At 30.4% G+C, this 19,068-nt stretch overlaps 1 long non-coding RNA gene across 1 annotated transcript in view; it reads left to right on the forward strand.

Moving 5' to 3' along the window:
* The first annotated feature begins 3,043 nt into the window (after window positions 1–3,043).
* LOC141561193 (uncharacterized) overlaps window positions 3,044–19,068 on the forward strand; it is a 189,686-nt gene continuing 173,661 nt past the window's right edge. The window contains exons 1-2 of the long non-coding RNA XR_012487983.1: window positions 3,044–3,353; window positions 8,470–8,505. This is a non-coding gene — a long non-coding RNA (uncharacterized LOC141561193). The remainder of the gene's footprint in view (window positions 3,354–8,469; window positions 8,506–19,068) is intronic.

Genomic DNA, 19,068 nt, shown 5'->3' on the forward strand with positions numbered 1-19,068 from the left:
CTCCCTCTTTATCCCATTCCCATTCATCTACACACCTTATCCCATCCCTATTAATCTACACACATTTCTATACTCACTTTTTTATTTATCCTATTCCCTTCCCCTCTTATTTCTTAATAAATTGAAAAGACTTCATACCCTCTAGGTATAAGTGATTTTGTTCCTTCTTTAACCAATTCTTGATGTGAGTAGGTATTGTGTGCTTTCTAGAGCCCTCAAGTTGGAGTACCAAAATAAATATCAGAACCAGCCTGAGTCCTTGGACTTAGTGGAGAAGTGATGAGAGAAAACTCATGTGGATAGTTAAAAAATGGAGTAGTTTATTCTAAAATTCTCTCACCCTTATATACCTTATATAACCAAAGCAACATTGTTCATGCGTTAAGCATATACTGCGCATGTAGGACCACATAAACAACTTGCTGTTGTATATATATGACTCTTTGTCATATGGTATCACTCTTTGCCACCTGGTATCACTCTGCTTCAACTACAACACAGATTGTCACTGCCCCCTAACTTCTCAGGAAGGATGAGAGCCCTTAGAAGAGATGGGGAGCTGAACCAGACATTGTTAGCAGGTTCCCTCTGGGCTGAAGGGTCTTATACCTCACCCAGAGTTCCCCCACTGTCTGTGGCCCTCTACATGTAGGATTCCAGAATTACAGGTCCTCCTCTCCCATCTAATTCCTCTATGTCAGTTTTCTCTTTTGCACATCATTCCTATAATGATAATTTTTTAAATCTTTTTCTACTTCCTTTTTAGATTCACATCATATTTAGCTCCACTCCAATTTTACTTTCGAATTACCCAATTACTAATAATAATTTTGGATACATTAATAAGGTTTAACAAGTCAAAATGAAGTATACAAATTAAGAAGGTGAGGGGTGATCCAGAATGAATTCAGAGGCTTAAACCATATCCAGGTCAAGGGACAAAATTTTATTGTAATGCTTTAACAAGTATTCAAAGTTCTTAATGAACTTATAATTAACAAGGCAAGGGGTAGGATCTTTTATAAGAAAGGATCCAGAGTAAGGTATACTAATTAATTTAATTGTATTCATCAACTGGTAGTCATGGTTGTCCTGTTTATACAAGATAGCCTGATGAATTGACTACTATAACTTAACTTCTAGAATATTTAGAGTAATTATGGATGTTAGTACAGTTTAGCTTTATCTGTGCAAGATAATTCTGTTATCAGTACAAGATAATTTTACAGGGTCATTTTGTTCCTCAATGGGTCCCACTTAGATACTGAGCTGAAGCTAGGGACATGGTCTTTTACTGGGGTCCATTTACCTCATCAATATGGTTTATATTCCCACATATAAAACATAGTTGGTTCTTACTGAGTCCCTTGAAATTACACTTTGCTATTTGCCTTATGTTTTTCTTAAATCTTATATGTCAAATTTTCTATTAAGTTCAGAGTTTTTTGCAATAAAATCCTGAAAGTTTGGTAACTCATTGAATATTCTTTTTTAAAATTCAAGATTATGCTTAACTCTGCTAGGCATGATATTTCTAGCTGCAGCCCTAGTTTTTTCTCTTTGATTTGTAGTGTTTCAAATCCTATGATCGCACTGCTAGGTCTTGTGCGATTCTAATTGTGACTATGTAACATTTGAACTGTTTTTTTTCTTATTATTCATATTTTCTTCTTGATTTAGGGGTTTTGAAATTTGGCAATGATGTTTCTGTAAGTTTTCCTCATAGGATCACTTCTAGGTGATGATCAATGGATTTTTTTTCCTATTTCTCCTTTTCCCCTCTTGTTCTAACATTTTGGAACAATTTTTTTAAATTATTGCTTATATTATTACATCATGTTTTCTCTTATTGATCTGTTCTCCAAATCTGTTCTTTTTCTTATAAAATGTTTCACATTCTCTTCTATTTTTTCATTCTTTGCCATAATAGTTAATCATTGAAGCCAAAGCATGAATCTAATGATAAAGACAAATTTTGCTGTTTCCTTTTTTTCTCTTTTGAACCAATTTAAAATAAATGTCACTATGCACTTGGGCAGGTATCATTGAAGACAATAAAATATGGATATAGAGAGTTACTCAAGTTGTTTGGCAACAAAACCCAGGATGATACTACTATTTTATAGCTTGTAGAAAAATATATACAGTAAAATGGTAGGAAGTAATCTTTTGTTTAGGTACTTCTACTAGCTCTCAGCCAATGAAACTTGCTGAGTAATTAGATTTTTTTACAGCATAAAAGAAAGGAGAAGATAGTGTAGGCTTGACAATGTTTATGTCTATTATAATATGAGTCTTTGCTTCAGCAAATTTGCCCAGATAATGTAGCAAATCTGATGGAATTTTCTATATTTAGCACTGGACTATTTTCAGAATACATATAGTAAATCAATCCCCAAATGTATTGTTATATTTACTTTGTGTTATTAAAGTTGGGTCTTTTTGTTTTATTTTTTTGCCTATAAAGTTGAAAACAGGAGTAAAACTAAATTATTCCCCATCTCAGTTTATTTAAGGTGCATTATATGAAATCATAAATATAGAAGAAATAAAAAATTTTGTGATTTACATGATCAAAGCATATATTAATTACCATTAATGACAACATCACTGTAAACATTTTAGTTTATGATTTCAAAGTATATGAGCTCCTGTTCTTTCCATATCACAAGCCTCTTCCATGTAATAAAGTGTTAATGTTCTTTTAAAGTAAATTAAAAGAAAATTCAGAAATCCAGACACAGAATTTACATGGAATTATAATATCATCATTATTCTTCTTCAGGATAGGGTTTAAAATTGCTCTTTAATAATAAATTCAAACATGGAACATTTTATCCAATCTAACTTTATCTAACGTGTTACACAGGCCATGATGGGTGAAGAGCTCAGAGCTGGGAAGCAAACAGCTGCTGTAGCTTGATTTGAGTTCAAATAGTGTGAGTGTTTAGTCTGGCGCACTGCTTGGAGAGAGATTGGCAGCTGGGTCAAACAAAGTCATTCCACTGGCTCCTTTCCCAGTCAGCTTCTGCTAGTACTTAGGTACTAGTGCAGTGTAGGCTTCTTTTCTCAGGAATAGCTCAACATCTGACCCCACCCTCTTTCCTTTAAAAAAAAAAATGCCTTTTTCTTCTTTAGGAAAAAATATATTATGCAATGTTTCCTACTAATTATGTATTGCGAATGTATTTTATCTTAAAAGCTGAAGAATTGGAGTTTCAATATCGTGTAGAAAGCAGTCAGTTACAGTGCTAGATTAATAAAAGGGGCCTTTATGGTTTGTGAAAGGCTATCTGTGTGCTTAAGCAGGAAAGTTTTTGATCCCCTGGGGGGGAAAACCAGAAGACATCTCGGTAAGGCTCTATATTGCATCTACTTGTATGTTAAAGTTGGGGATGGGGGTAAGGGTTGCTGTGGGGAGTGGTATTGAGCTTGGTTAACTTAACTGACTTAGTTAACTGCACTGACTTGGCTAACTACAGTTAACTTCGCAGTATGCTTTCTGAAAGTTTCAAAAGATGGCAGATGATTGTGTACTTTAAACAAAATTGAAGTAAGGGAAAATGGTTTAGCTTTCATCATTTTGTTTCCAAAAAATTCAATTATTATGCTGACCTGAAGATATATCACATGAAAAAATTCTTTCTAGATTACTATAGGGTGAAACTGTTTTAGAATACCAACAAGTTTTATAGGGCACTTTACAATTGTTGGAAAGCAGCAAAACATGGCATTAAACTGACAAGTATTTAACCTCTGCAAAAGTTTAATGTCATTCTGGAAAGAATATTAAGTAAGTGGTCTTTGTTTCTTAGTTTTTGTGTTTAGTGGTAGATTCAGCCTGTTGGGTCACATTTTTTATAAGTGCAGAATGCTGCCATGAATCAGTAATGAATTCTTTTTGCACATTATTTTGGCATTTTGCCAAAATCAACTTCCCAGCAGCAAGTTTTCTCTAAAGGAACCTGAAGAGAGGGAGGGAGAGAGAGATTAGAAATCATCTCTGAAATCTCTGAAAGTTGTGTAGGCATGTCAAAATGACTCAATACAGTAGATCTGAAACTTTTTTGTTTCTAACTTTTTTCCTAATATATAGAATTGTTGTTATCATTAATTTCCTTGCTTCGTCATCTAAAATAGCTCATGAAGAATAATTTTAAAGGGGAGAGATTGGTGCTATTTTTTTTCTCTCCTTTCCCAATCAAAGCAGGGTTAATCATCTCACATTCCAGGATAAATAACAAATGAATTCCTAAAACTTTTAATCTCTGAAAGCAAGATTTTGTGAACAGTAAGTAATAAAGTCTTCTAGAGGTTTCCTCATGTGCATTGTTAACATGCTTTAATGTAATCTTTTATTTGTTTAAGTAGGATCAAATGTGATTTTAAAATGTTGATATTATTAAGATCAAATTAATTATAACTTATTTGGAATTGCTATTCGTAAAATGTTTATATTCAAATATGTTAGAAATCCATATTTTCTTGGCATTTTACAAGGAAAGTTTGTGACTTTTCTTAAGTTAAAACTGAAATTTGCAGGATTTAAATAATATCTGAAGTTTTTATTCATTTATGACTATTTTCCTTATTATAATTCCTTTTGATATTTTATAAGTAAAAATGATAATATAAGTAGATACATTATTGTGTAATTTAGTGTTCTAAAAACTATATAATATTTATCAACAATATATTATAGTAATCATAAACTATGAACACATTTAACATAGATTTCAGTAGAGTTAGTAATCATAGCACATTTTAATGGAAACTGAATTCATAAGCAGCAAATGTAGTCAATAGAAAACTTTTTTTCAAAGTCCACATATAATAGTAATTTTTGCTATCTTAAATAGTTTGTATTTTCCTCATATTTTTATGTAAATGCTACATTTTTATTGACTTGAAAATACTCCTACTCTTTCTCATAGAAATTATCAGAGTAAATTAGTTCCATTCTTCTTGTTTATGGCACTTTTGAAAAATCTCTCTGTTTTTATGATTGTTTTCTCTTTATCATAGTACAGTGAAAGATGTCATTAGCTTGAGGGATAGACAACACTTAAAGAATTTAGTAATCTGCTTAGTAATCTGAAAATTATTATTTTGGTAAAGAATTCATTATTGTTCTTTTGTAGATTGAATTATGATATTGTTTTGTTATGTTTTGCCAATATAAAAAATTAGAAGTAATAAATTGGCAGCATTAACATTACTAAAAAGTGATTAAGTAATATTTGTGAATCAGAACCTGTCTTTTTTTATTATAAACTGATTTAATATGAAACCTTTTTAAGAAAATTTAAATTTTATATTAATATCAAGGACTGAATTATATGTTTGTGGGAAAGGATTTGAAAAAAGGATAAATTTTATATGTTTTATTCGTAAAATAGGTTTAGTAATAATTGTATAAGTACTAGCACTTATCACTAGAATCTCTATTAAAATAGGACTTCTCAATATGAATTTCCCTGCCACAACTCTCCAAATTCCTACTCTTTACCCCAGAGAAAGTTATTATGTGCATTACAACTATTGTGTTGATTTTTAAGTTGTCCAATGTTAAATTGTGAAAAGAATTCCCAGTCAATACATGAATAGTCAATAAATTTGATGACATTATAGTCTTGTCATTTGTCAACTATATGGAGAATATATCAAAGTGAATGGCTTGAAATAGAAACTATATATCTAAAGACTTGGAGAACAAACATTGACAATATAGTAAAGAACCTAAATTCATTTGAAGATTCTAGCAAGATATTAGGTGAGTAAAATTAAAAGCATATTAACTTTCAGGTAAAATTATGTCACAAGATCAGTTAAAATAAGTGATAGCACTTAATTATAGTGGAATATTTTCAACAATGTAGTCATTTAAGCAGATTTATTACTTAATTTTTAGGAAATTTGAATGTTAAATATGGATTTCTATCCAACTTTTTGTAAAAAAAAAAAAAGCTACTATTTTAGTATTATTATGTTCAGTTTTTGAATACTTGTTGAATTTGTCACAGGTAAGAGTATCATGAAAAATGTGTTTCTTCATATTTCTTGCCCAAACCTTTATTTTTAAAAATGACATGCCAGTTCAAAGTGATGTGGTTTTTTTACTCAAGATTCTTATTCTGTAAATCTCTTTTAATGAAATCATGAAACTTTTCCATTTATAATATACTGATAAATATCCAATAAAATCATAAAAATAATATGATAACCTAAATTGATTTAAATATGTAATATTCTTTAAATTACTTTTTTTCTACTTAGAGACTTTTAGATAATTATAGAGTAACATTTATTCAATATTTGAGAGGAAAGGAGTTGTCTTTAATATTTGACCCATGATTTTCAAGATATGAGTAATTCTAAAACAAGGTGATTTTCTTTGAAGATAACTTTGTTCATTTATATAAAGACAATGCGCTTGTTCTAAATGGTTTCAATACAAATAATGAAGTAAATAAATTGTAACATTAAATAAAACATAATTATATTTTTAGCAGAACTTCAGAGTTGTAAACATAAAAGATTAGTAAACAATGAAGTCTTACCTGTGAAGTAACAAATTACAACAGGAAACTAAATAAAAAACTCCAATCTTTATCAGAGGTGAGGAGGATTGTGCAAAGGAAAAAAATGTTATTTTACAATGAAGTCTAATGAAACTTTTGTCATTTCATTAATACAAATGGGTGTTGGATTATCATAAAATTAATTTCAATCTAGCATGCATTTGTTTATTTCTCATGGAAGCTGAAGTTATATGGACCAGGAAGCTTCAATGAATTTTATTTTAGAAACTAAATACAGTAGTGATATCATTCTATAACAAGGGTTAAGTGACTTACCCAGGGTCACACAGCTAGGAAGTGTTAAGTGTCTGAGACCAGATTTGAACTCAGGTCCTCCTGACTTCAGGACTGGTGCTCTATCCACTGCACCACCTAGCTGTCCCCCCTCCCCCAAGTTCTTCATAATTCATAGTAAAGCATCCTAAATCTGCTTTTGTAAGAAAAATGAGTTTTACATTGATGCAGAAACCTGGATAGTCTTCTCACAACTTTATGCTGTTCTTCACAGGGCTCATTATTATAAGTGACTCAAAACAGACTTCCTTTTCTCAGCTTACATCCTTAGATATTTGTTTCATAAGTATTTAATAATAAGCTTTTTTATTGGAAATTTCATTGGAATGGGAGTTAAGGTGCCTAATTCCTAATAATATTTATATAAATTAAAGACTTGGAATAGATAACCTCTACTTAGCCTTCTAATTCCAAAATTTTAATAGATGTGAGCAAAGCACGAGATGCGCAAAATTAGAGAAGCCAACTCAAATGTTCATATGGACTAATTGTGTCCAACCAGAATGGCAGAGTATTCTGAGTTCATAGTGGTCTGATCAGTCACAATACACTGTAACTTGACTCTAACATAATGATGTCATTTTTGGTTCTCTTCAAGAACAAAGGACAACAGCCAACCAATCAACCAATAGGTGTGACAAAGTATCATGTATATATGTTTGTGGATCTGTGCTTTAAAAAAAGTGTTTCTTTTTATGTTAGTTTTTATATGTATTACATAGTAGCTTTCTTGAAAGAGCTTAGCAATGTAATTTTTGACAGTGTCACTGATTTTAAGTACATGCATCATTTTTGTGAATATACATACATATATATACAATTATATGTACATACATATATATACAATCTGAATATCATTATATATAAAACATAATTCTCTGTGTGTGCTTGAGTGTATTGACATTTGTTTAAGTGTCTGAGAGAAAATTTGAACTCAGACCTACATGACTCCAAGTCAAATCCTTTATACATTGTACCATCTGGCTATCTTGATAATATTTCTCCATTCATTGACAATTATTTTTGTTTTAACTTTTTTAAAGTTCAATTTTATTTTCTTTCAATTCTGAATTTTCTCTCTCCTGCCTTCCACTGCCTAGCTATTGAAAAAGCAAGAAAAAAAAAAAACATTACAAACATGTATAGTCATACAAAACAAGACAAATCCTTATAGTAACCATTTCTCTTCTCTCCTCGAATTTCAAATAAGTACTCTGGAACCTCTCTCCTCTCTTATCAAGGGGTGCATAGTGTGCTTTGTCCTAGGTCCTCTGGAACTGTGATGGAATCCATTGTGTTTATCAGAGTTCCTAGTGACAGTTTTATGCCAAAAAATTAAATTAGAAATTGATAATCATTACTTGAGGGCAGGAAATGTCAAGTTATCAATATTATAAAATGTTTGATTTAAGATGAATAAAAATTTGTAAAAATTAATAGTTTATGAATAAAATATGAAGCATTTCTATATTCTTAAATTTATATTAATTTCTACTGATCAAATAATCATAATTATAAATACATATTCTTAAATTTATATTAATTTCTACGAATCAAATAATCATAATTGTAAATACATTTTTTTTCCTTTCAGAATAACCTTGTCTATATAAGGGACTTGTCTTCTCTGGTAAGTTCCACAAATTTAATTGTGTATTAGATTTGTCTTGTGGCATCTAAGTCACAGAGCAGCTTTTGTTCTCAAATCATTCAGATAATAAGGCATTTTATTAATGTATGTTTTGGAGGATATGATTTTTTGTTAAGAATTGCTTCCAGAAACCTTGTTATATTTGGTATTGTTTCATAACTTCCTTTTACTTTATTTCTTTTTCATTTCATTTCTTTTCCTTTACTTTATTATCTGTGCTTTGATCCATTCATTATTTAGGATTTCATTATTATGGCTCCATTTAGAGCTTGTGTTCTCTGAAATTATTCCTATTTATAATTTGTTATGGAATATAAATTATGTATATTCTATTTCTACCTCTCTCGTATTTACTTGGAATATTTCTGCCTCCTAATATATGTTCATTTTTTCCCACTTGGTGCTGAAAAATACATATATTTTAATAAATCTATTTAGCATGTATGACTCTTTCCAGAAGTTTTTCATTTCTATATTTTCCTTTTTTCTTTATTTTCCTTAAGATTCCCCCCACTTAAAACTGAGAGAAGGATGTATTACTGCAATTTGTAATGGCAAATATTGCAAATAATTGTAAATATCAATTTTAATTTGCCCTTATAAATTTCAATGCCCAGAAATTTTGAGCTTATAAAGTTAAGACAATTTCTGAAGGACATTGAATAATTTAGTTTCAAAGACAAACAAGAAATTCTTCAAGAGACAAGAATAAAGTCCTTCTCTTTATGAGAAAAATAAATTGAACTTGAAGACAGGATAAATAAAGAAGATTTTAGAATCATTGGTCTTGTTGAAAAAAAATGACAAGGCAGAAAATTTGAAAAGCATAATGTAATATTATATATCATAAGGAAATTGCCCAGAAATTCTGAATATAGAAAACAATGTCTTATTTGTTTTTAGGAAAAACCAAATCAACTCTTATACTGAAAAACAAAACAAAACAAAACAAGAGTTTTTGACAATCCATTGGATCCTCTGTCTCCTTTCAAATATACAACAAAATTATTATGTACATTTCTTTTTTTTCTACCTTCCCCATACCGCAGTCTAGAGATGGCTTCCTTTAGACAGATATATATGTATATATGTATTTTAATATATATATACTTCTATCAGTTTTTTCCTTTGGATGCAGGTAGCATCTTTCTTCATATGTCCTTAATAGTTAATTTGGGTCCTTATAAGTCAAAATAACTTATTCATTCAAAGTCATTCTTGAAAGAGTTTTTCTGTTAGCATATTCAATGTTCTCTTGATTCTGCTCATTTCATTCTTCATTATTTCATGAAAATTTTTCAATGTTGTTCTAATATTCTTGAGTTTATCATTTCTTATAGCACAGTTATATTCCATTATTATCATATACCATGACTTGTTTAGTTATTCACCAATTGATCAGCAATTTCCAGATCTTTCCTACCACAAGGAGAGCTAGCTGCTATATATATTTTAGAACAAAAAGATTATTTTCCTTTTTCTTTAATCATCTTTGGAAATAGACCTAGTAGTGGTATTTCTGTGTCAAAGAGTAGGAGCAGTTTAATAATTCTTTGAATACAAAATGTTTGGATTAGTTCATAATTAGACAAACAATGAATTAATGGTTCAACTTTTCCACATTCTCTCCAACATTTGTCACTTTCCCTTCATTTTAACCAATCTAGTAGGTATAAAATAATATCTTAAGTTTTTTTTTAAATTGGCATTCTCCAGTCAATAATGATTTAGAGCATTTTTTCATGTAACAATAAATTGTTTTGATAACTTCATTAGAAAACTGCCTGCTCATATCCTTTGACCATTTATCAATTGATGAATGACTTATTTTCTTATATATTTGATAAAGTTCCTCCTTTATTTTTGATATGAGACCTTTAACTGAGAAATTTCCCCCCTTCCATTTTTTTGTTTTCCTTCTGATCCTGGCTACGTTTTATTTATATATATATATATATTTTTTTAATTTAATGTGTTCCAAAATATTGATTTTACACCTAACTTTGCTTTTTCTTATTTACTCATAAGATTTTTGCCTATCTATAAGTCTGTTAATTAATATATTCCATGTTCTAATTATCTTGCAATATTTTTCTTTATATCTAAGTCATGTGTCCATTTTGATTTTACCTTGGTAAATGGTGTAAGATATTGGTCTATACCCAGTTTCTGCCATATTGCTTTTCAATTTTCCCAGAATTTTTTTTACTAAATAATGAATTCTTATCCCCAAACTTTAATGCTTTACATTTGTCAAATGGAAGGGTATTGTGTTTTTCTGGCAATGTAAATTGTATGTTTACTCTATTCCATTGAGTTACCTTTCCATTTTTTAGTCAGTACCAGACAGTTTTGATAACCACTGCCTTCTAATACAATTTAAGATCTGTTATTGCTAAATTACCTTTCTTTATATTTTTTATTATTTCCTTTGATATTCTTGACTTTTTGTTTCTACAAATGAATTTGCTTTTTCTTTTTTCTAGTTCAGTAAAAATTTCTAATAATTTAAATAGGATGATACTGAATATATAAATTATTTTGGATAAAACTCATAAAATTGTCATGTTTATTATATTGTCACTATCTACACATGAACAATAAATATTTCTCCAGTTATTTCAATTTGATTTTATTTGTTTAAAAAAAGTTCTTTATAATTTTATTTATATAGTTCCTGGGTTTGTTTTGACAGTGTACTGCCAGGTATTTTATACTGTATAGAGTTATTTTAAATGGAGTATTTTTTACTATCACTTCTTGCAGAGTTTTGTTTGAACATATAGGAATGCTGATATTTTACATGTCTTGACTTTATATCCTACTACTTTACTAAAACTACTAATTATTTCAACTTTTATTATATCATCTGCAAAAACCAGAAAATTTTTATTATCTCATTCCCTATTCTTATTTCTTCTATTTCTTTTTTTTTTCTCTTTTGGCTACTGCTAGTATTCCAATACATTACTGAATAATATTGGTGACAGTAGGCATCCTTGTTTCACACCTGATTTTATTGGAGGTTTTTAATTTATCCCCATTCTAAGTAATGCTTCCTAATGGTATTAGATATATTTTTTATCAATTTAAGGAAAAATCTGATACTTTCAAGTATTTTTAATCAAAATGAATGTTGGAATTATCAAATTCTTTTTCTGTATTTGTTGTATAATCATATAATTTTTCTCATGTTATTAACAATTTTACATATAAATTAGAGTAGGTCAGATATTTCCAAACTCTCCAGATTTTCTCGAGAAAAAGACAGAATAACATTATCAATTGAACACAGAGCAGCAGTTGTCTTATATTACTTATCCATAGATTTCTATATTCATTTGGCTGAGTTGGAGACCACCTTTTCTTCCATTAATACTTTCCTGTTATTTTATCAACTTGTGCTCAAGGTCTTAAATAAAGCTTTCTTTCTTTCTTTTTTTTTCTCTTGAGAACTTTTCAATTTAATTATTCCTTTATAGTATTCCTGTTATCTTACTTTCTAGTTCCTTTCCCTTTGGTGGTTTTTTCCTGAGAGCTAACCCTAAAAGCTATCTCAGCCTCTTTTTTGATTCCTGCTCAGTTACTTCTAGGGGAAGAGAGCTTGTTCCACTTGATTAGCAGTCTCCTCTGATTCAGTTCTTCTAAATCTAGACACACATCCTGGCATCCTGTTGCAGTTGTTTTTATTTCTCGGTTTTCTAAATGAACTCTCTTGCAGCTCAAATTGCTGCTTAACTTCAGTGTTAGACAAAACAAGCTTCTGCCTTCTTGTTTTCAATGACAGGGGCAGGAAAAAGTGAAGGAAAAGAGAAAGGGAATGTAACAAGCATTTGGCCTAAAATGTGCCAAAGCACTTTACAAATACTATTCCATTTGATTTTCACAATAAACCCAGAAAATAAATTTTACAGTTGATAAAAATGAGGCAGCCAGAGGTTAACAGACTTGTTAAGGGTCACTATTAAATGTTTGAGTCTACATTTGAATCAGGACTTCCTGACTCAAAAGCCTGACTCAGGCTCCATGTTCTATATACTATGCCATCTAGCTCTCTGGATGTGAAGGAATACTTGAGTTTTGTTGTAAGCCCTTGGTTTAGTTTATGCTGCCCTGCCAGATCATGGAGATTGGTATGGGAAAGTGCTGAGTGAATGAGGGATCAACCCTTCCCTGCTATTAGTTCACCAGAGTAATACGTCCTTAAGGTGCTTGGTGTTTTAAATTATAGAAATAGATGAAATTGTTTTATCTCTTATATATAATTCTTAGTTTGAAAAAGGATATCTCTCCAACATGAAAATTTTATCTTTGACTCTACAAAGGAAGTACATTCCTCAAAGTTAAACATAATTGCCAATTTCTAAGACTTATTCTTTTATAAGAGCATCTATTTTTTCAAAATATATCTTCCTTTATTCAGTGCAATAGGAACAAATACAAGATGATTAAAAAAAAAAAAGCACAATATCCCCAACTTTTCCCATGTTTGAACTTGTTGCTAATAACAATGCAAATGATAAGAAATTAATCAATATACTTGTTAATATCCTGCTCTAAGTTAAAAATTAAGCAAGGAGAAGAAAAGAAAGAAGGATACAATGACAAACTATAGCTTGAGACACCATAAGACTGAACCAAAAAACATAACTTTATGCCTAGTGGGATCTACAACAAGCTACTTCTAAGCCCAAGCAGATCCTCTTGACACTAATAATATTGGAGGGAGCAGAATTCAAAACACAAAACTCTAATCCAGAAACTAAGAATATAAATGTGAGTACACAGAAGAAAATGCTGAACACAATAAATAATTATAGACTGAGAAAAGCTCAAGAATTACACTCAGTAAATAATATAACTCCACAACATATGCAAATAGAACATCAGAAAAAAAGAGTGCTATAGCTATAAGGACTATAGGACAACCTGAAAGGAATGGTACGTGACTTATACAATGTAATGTTAAAAGAAATGATAGCTAAGGAAGAAACAATGATGAGTAGAATCAATAGATTAAAACACAATTTTGCATTCTAAAAGTTAGAAAAGGCCAAACAGAGAGTAATGACCTCATGAGAAAATAAAAATATTAAAAACAAAGTCAAAATATTGAAAAATAACCAGAAGAAATTATAAAGTATATATTGTCACAACTGACCTAAAAAGAAGGCCAAAATAAACCTTCATGTAACAAATTTTAAAACCATAAATAAGATTCCCTTGATATAGGGCAAAGTGAAAATATAATATACTGCATTAATATCCAAAATAGATTTTTAGAAACATCACAGTCAAAAGCCAGAATTTCCAGGTCAAAGAAAAGAAAAATTTGCAAAGCCAAAAAGAAATATCTTAAATACTAACGGCTCTCAGTGTAGATCACACGAATCTTGATAACTTCCCCCATAAAAGAGCAGAAATCTTGGGATACATTATTTCAAAAAGCAAAGGATAAAAACATATCAATGAATGGTCTATCTAGCAAAATTGAGTACCATCTTAAAAGAGATTTAAATGAATTTTTAAGGAATAGGCAATTACAGGTATCCCCAATTTTTAAAAGGCTAGTAGTAATAGAAATTTTGAAATGCAAATGTAAGACTTGAGAGAAGCATAGGAAGAAAAATACATTTCATAAATTGAAAGATTTGATGAATTGTTTAACTCCAAAAAGAATGAGAAGAGGCAGTTGACTTCTCACAGCTCAAATGTCTTCAAGGGTCCCAAAGAACATTCAGGGCATAATTTTATTCTTTTTATTGGACTTAATAAAAAAAGGAAATGGGAGGGAAAGGGAAATATGGAAAGGAAGAAAAGAAAGAACTAAAAACCTCACATGAAAAGGATACATTAGATGAAGAAGATATAAATTTGAAAGATTATATAAAAAGAATCAGTATTTCAGTAATCTTCCTTTCATCTGAAGTAATCCAAGGAAAATTGAGCATACACATATGTCAAGGTAAAAAACATTAAACTCAATGGGGAAATAGTAGGGTCTTGCAAAGTGATAAGTGGGTTTTTAAATGAGGGGGAGACATGAGGGAGTCCTATGACTAATAAGATGGAGTATTTGACATTTTCTTCAATTCTCATAACCTTCTCTATCTCTCAAAAATAAAATTATGCATAAGAGATAAAGAAATTTCAGGTATCTTCATGACCAAGGAAATCAAGAATGCTAATAATGTAACAATCCAAAAACTAACAGCAAAAATGGTTAAGGCACTTAGTACCTTCTCTCCACCAGCTACCACACTGGCAGGGAAACACAAGTCAACCCATAAGCTTGAAATATGCATCAACTCAGTCTAGTTTTCCTTCACCTCCCCGAAAAGAAAACATTCCCCCAAGTCCAATGATGAAGACCAAAAAGCAGAAACTTGCTCTGGCTGGTACAGTAGGGACTATCACTCTGGTGCAATGTAGTTCAGACAAAAAACTGAGAAATAGAATTAACTTGGACAAGATGCCAATATACGTGGTGTACTACCCCCCATGAAGGGAAAGGGAAGGAGCCAGCCTCCAACTGGGGTCATTTGCCCCTAGAAGTCCACTTAGTACTGAGATTGAATATGGTGAGTTAATTTGGGTATTTATGATAGTCAAAATGATTTAGTCACTGAAAGATATTTTTTAAAAACCATATTGTTACTGAAATCACCATAAATCTTAGAAGAAAAAAATAAGTTAAATATGTTGAACACAAGCAGACTAATAGCTGACATAATCATAAAAAAGGAAACAGAAATATTAAATGATTGCAGACATCTATAAATGAATAATTCAAGAAGGGGAAGCAAGCTAGGGAGATGATGATATTTAGAAGGTATCCACACAAGGCACAGGAAAGAAATTCAGAGAGTCAGAAATGGAGCAAGAAAAGGCATGGAATAATCATGGCTGTCCTAGTCACTTCCTCCAAATGAAAGTTTGAGGAAGAATTCCTGAAGGAAGGGCTTGCAAAGACATAAGGACATTCCAGGGCATGAAAGGTCTATGGATAGTAGAATCTTTTAGGGTAAAAAGGCAGCTGAAGCATGGCAAAGACTGAGGTGAGAAGCATTGATGGGAAATGAATGAAGGAGGGAACATGGCTGTTCTGAGTATTTTTTTCCAGGGGAAGAAAAAAGATGGGAAGGGAAAGAAAAACAACACATAAAGTTTACAAAGGAAAAAAAAAGATGGCAACATCTTTTAAATGCATGGAAAATAAAGTCAGATGAATTCCAATAAAGCATAACAAGTTTGAAAGTTACAAAATGATTTTATTAACACATAATTTTTTAAAAAACAAAATATTTGTGAGTGTAAATATATATATATATATATATGTAAATACATTTATAATAGATAGTCACAGTTTTGTGTATAATACTCTCCTATTCTTCTGTGGATTATTTAGTTTGATGTTAAGTTCAAAATAAGAAAAAGAAGAAATGTGATGGGTCACATTACAATATGCATTAAAACAAAAACAAAAAAAATCAATCTGTAGGAAAAGATGAAAATTAGTGCCCCATTCTGTCTGGGAGAATTAGCTTATTTTCACTTTAACTCTTTTTCCTCACAGAACATAAAAGAATTTAGATTGGAAGTAACTTTAATACCAACTTCTAATGTGTTAGAAATGAGAAAAAAAGATAAAGAAATCTATGAGGGACAAAATTATTTTCTAAAAAAAACCTTTTTTAAAAAACATGATGAAATACTTGTGCAAAATGTATTAATTCTTTTCTAAAGCTTATTTAATGTGTTAGCATCCTATGTCTCCTCTCAACCCCATCCCAAAAGAAACCCCCATGAGTTATGAGCTGAAAAATGATATAAGTGAGAATCTTTACATAGGTCTATTGAAGAGTTGTACAATATGTTATTACTATATGTTACTATATCTCCCCTTAGTTCATGTGTGTGTGAATTATATGTTCATTATGTTTAATCTATATACACCACTCTAAATAAACTATAGAATGGTTTGAGAGGAATATGAATACTTCTCTGAGACCACTGTAATATCATTAAATTATCTAAAAAATAATTTGCTAAGTGGCATCCTACTGATATAAGCAATTACCAATTGAGATGGAATTCTTTTTTTAGATGGGCAGTGAGTTCCTTCAACTCTGACATTCAACAATACAGTAATACTCTGAAGGAAATTTATCACCTACAAGGTTCTATTTTTATCTTTAAATTCAGAATCTGTTCATTTGAAATGGAATATTTGGATTGCTTATGGAAAAAACACAAAGCACAAAGAATAAAGTCCAAAACAATAACAAATTTAAAGAGATCTGGTTTCCTACATATGGCAAGATCTTCCAGATTTATTTATTTTCAGATAATAGATAACAACACTTTGATTGCATCATATCTCAGACAGACAGAGACAGAGAGACAGAGAAATCATGGAGTCCATATATTCTATTAATATATAATCAAGCAATCTAGATTAAATCCCACAGTACTTTACTTCAGCGGATGCTATGTGAAGGACTTCTGGGAGTACTTGAACAGAATGAGAAGGCAAGGATGCAATGCCATCTACACTGATGGAAGGAATACACATACTGATGAAATAAGTTACATTAAAAAATCTTATTAGTATCAAAGATATTTGTAACTTTGTGATCAGAGTATGACATACACAGATATTTGATTGGCTTTTTAGCAATAATGTTTAACTTTTCAAATGCAAAAAAAAGGTAAAACACTTTGCAAAAATTAGAGTTCTATAAACAGGTTAGATACTATTATGTTAATCTGTTTATATTTATGATATAAGAAAACCATCTATTTTCCCATAATTACTGAATAGATTACCCTGCTTTGACAGAGTGCCCTTTGTGCCAAAGGGCCAAACCTCATTCTCATATTGCCACCATCATTTGCCTCCAATAATCCTATTCAGGTGCTAATAAACAAGGCTAGAGGAAATCATTTAGTGGATCTTAATAGAGGGGCAGATCTAACCTATATTGGGAGTTGGAAGGAAAAAGAGAGAGGTATGTTCCTTATCCAAAATGAAGGAAAAACTGATACTCATGTGAAAGGAACAACAAACACATGAGTATCAGTAGATGACAGAATACATGAGGTGTCTAAGATTTAAGAAAATTTTGAAAGGTGGAAGGATGAAGAGCTAGATTATTAAATCAAACAGAGGATTTTAAATTTGATCCTGCAGATGATAGGAAACCAGTGGAGATAAAAATTGAAAAAAAAAAAAAAGAAACTAATCCTAGTCTCAAGCTCACATAATATAAAGAAATGTGTATTTGTGTATATAAAATGTATGTGTGAGTGTGCATGTATGCATGCATTGTATACTTGTATATGTACATGCATATACACATATTTGTTTTTGAGAATGTATGTATTATATGTATATGTATGTAAAATACAAATAGCTAAATATAAAGTACTCTGGGAGAAAAGATACTAGCCCCTAGAGAATCAGCAAAGGTATAATATAGAAGATAGTGTATGAAATATATCATGCACTTACTGCCTATACTTTGCATAGTTAATTAACTTTGCATGGATTATTATTTACCTCCTGAACTGAACTCTAAAGTATTAAAGGCAAGCATGTCTAATAAAAAGAACCTTGAACTGGAAGTCAAGTGATATAGTTTTAGTTCCAGGTTGGGCAAATCTGGGGAGGAGGAAAGAGAAGTTTCCCTGCAAAAGTAAGGGGTTCTTTCTAAGCTTTCCCTTTCAGCTCTAAAATTCTATGACTTAATGGGAGACAACATGTTGATTATACTCACTATTCCATATCTAGACTATCATAATAACTTATACAAGGTAGGGACTCAGTTGTCTTAGTTGTTTTGTTTTGTTTTCATGTTATTTTTCAATTTCATTTTTTTATTTATATGCAGTAGAAAGAATTCTAGACTTAGAATCTGAGGGCCTCAGTTCAAATCTTGATTCATTCATATAGATTTTGATTACATTAAATCAAAAAGACATTGAATGAACAAAATCAATGAAATCAGAATAAAAGGAAAATTGTTAAATGGAGAGAACAAGTTGCTTTATTTGTCTTTAATAAAAGCCTGATATCTAAGGTATATTGTACAGGAAACTAATAGAAATATACAAGACTAAGGCCATTCTCCTACTAGTCAAAAGTATATGAAGTATTTTTCTTTTTTAAAAAGTTATAAACATACGTATTTACACAAACACACATATACTGATCAAAATCCTTAATAAAAATGCAAATCAAAAACTCAGAATTTCACCTCCTACCTAGCAAATGTCAAAGATGACAGCAAATAGGAATAGTCATGTAAAGTGGAATGTAGAAGAGCTTGGAATTGAACATAAACATCTAGTCTGGAAATTTAGATATTTAAAAAAGAAGCAACCAGGAAAAAAAAAAACCTAACGAGCAAAAAAATTACTATGTGAATAAGAATATGAACTACATGCTAGATACTGATGTAAATTTTTTCAGTTTTCTGAATTTTATAGCTGACAGAAGCAAACTTTATATTTATATATGTATTTATATATTTATTTAAA

Source organism: Sminthopsis crassicaudata, chromosome 3 (assembly GCF_048593235.1).
Source record: "Sminthopsis crassicaudata isolate SCR6 chromosome 3, ASM4859323v1, whole genome shotgun sequence".
NCBI lineage: Eukaryota > Metazoa > Chordata > Mammalia > Dasyuromorphia > Dasyuridae > Sminthopsis > Sminthopsis crassicaudata.